Genomic DNA, 1,454 nt, shown 5'->3' on the forward strand with positions numbered 1-1,454 from the left:
ATAAGTATAGAGGGTGTCTATGAAACTGCAGGCCTGCCTATACATCTGGGCATTGCAGCTTTTGGGCCCCTTGCCTTCCCTTGCCAGCGCCCTCGCAGTGGTGAGGGCATTGTCAAAATCTCCCTAGCAGTTCAAGACAAGCTGTACCTTGCTGGTGGACCACCGGGTGTACTTGCGGTCCAGAAATGCAAGTAGCTCAGCTCTTGGGACCACTGGGACTGAGAGGTCTGCAGGCTTCACAGAGTCTCGGGTGTCCTCCTCCTGGTCCTGGAGCTCAGAGGGCTCTTCCAGCACCATCTGAACCCCCCAGTCTGCTAAGACCCCGGACTCTGGTTGGGATTGGGAGAGCTCTGCAGCCCCCTGGGACAGGGGTGGGGGTAAGAGTGCGGGTGGGGCTCCTTCACAAAATGGTGGGGTAGAGCTGGAGCCCTGGGGGGTCTGTGCAGGGTCCCCATCGAGATTAGCCCATTGATTAGGGGAACACACCGCAACCCCCTCTGGTGCAGGACTATGGGGCAGGCTACAGGTGAGGTTTTCTTGGGAGGGGGAAGGAAGAGACCCACCAGGCACCAGGATTTCTCTGGCGTCTGCCTCAGGGCCCTGGGAAAGGGGACCTCCTCCCTCAAAACTCATTGGGATGAGCCCCAGGGCCTCTGTATCCCCTAGATCAGAGGGAGGAGGCTCTGCTGCCACGCCTTCCTTTGGGCAGGCCTCAGCCTTGGTGCCCATGGTTTCAGGGGGGTAGGCCTTGGTAAGCAGAATGAAGAGCTTCCCCCATGGGCTCCTGTTCGGGGCTATCCAAAAGCTCCAAAACCTCCTTTGTGGGGATCACCCATTTGATCTTTTCCAGGGGTGGGGTGTCAGGCACAGCTGGGGAGGCCCCTGGAGGCTGGGCTGCTCCTTCCCCCACATGGTGGTCTTGGGAGGGGGGAGAGGAGTCCTCCACATCAGAGGGCTCTTGCCTTTATGCCCGGAGGAGACCTGCACCTACTCAGTCATGGGGTGGTCCTCAGGTGGACAGGCTCCAGCAAGAGAAGGTGTGTGTGTGTGTGGTGGGGGGCAGACATGACAGGGGTATGACTAGGGGCAGGGGGACCCTGCTCCCTCTCTCCTCCCAGTTGCTGGTGCCCTCCCTGTGACTCACTAGACTTGGCTGGGGGGGCGGGGTCCCTTGAGCTCATGGGTGGGCTCATAGTTGTGGCTGGGGTGCCAGGGGGGCTGGGGCACTGGTGGGAGGGGCACCCCCTTTTCCAGTGGGACCCACAGATGCCCTCCCCGCCTGGCCCATGGGGCACTCATGATGCGAGTGCCCTGGGGCATGGCACCGGAAGCACCACAGGTCCCCCAGCGTATAGAAAATCCTCACCAGGGCCCCGTGATAAGGAATTACCAGGCACCCCTCAGCCTCCAGCCCTGCTCCCACAGCCAGCTGGATCACGACCTGGTGACGGAAA

Source organism: Alligator sinensis, unplaced genomic scaffold, assembly GCF_000455745.1.
Source record: "Alligator sinensis unplaced genomic scaffold, ASM45574v1 scaffold642_1, whole genome shotgun sequence".
Lineage (NCBI taxonomy): Eukaryota > Metazoa > Chordata > Crocodylia > Alligatoridae > Alligator > Alligator sinensis.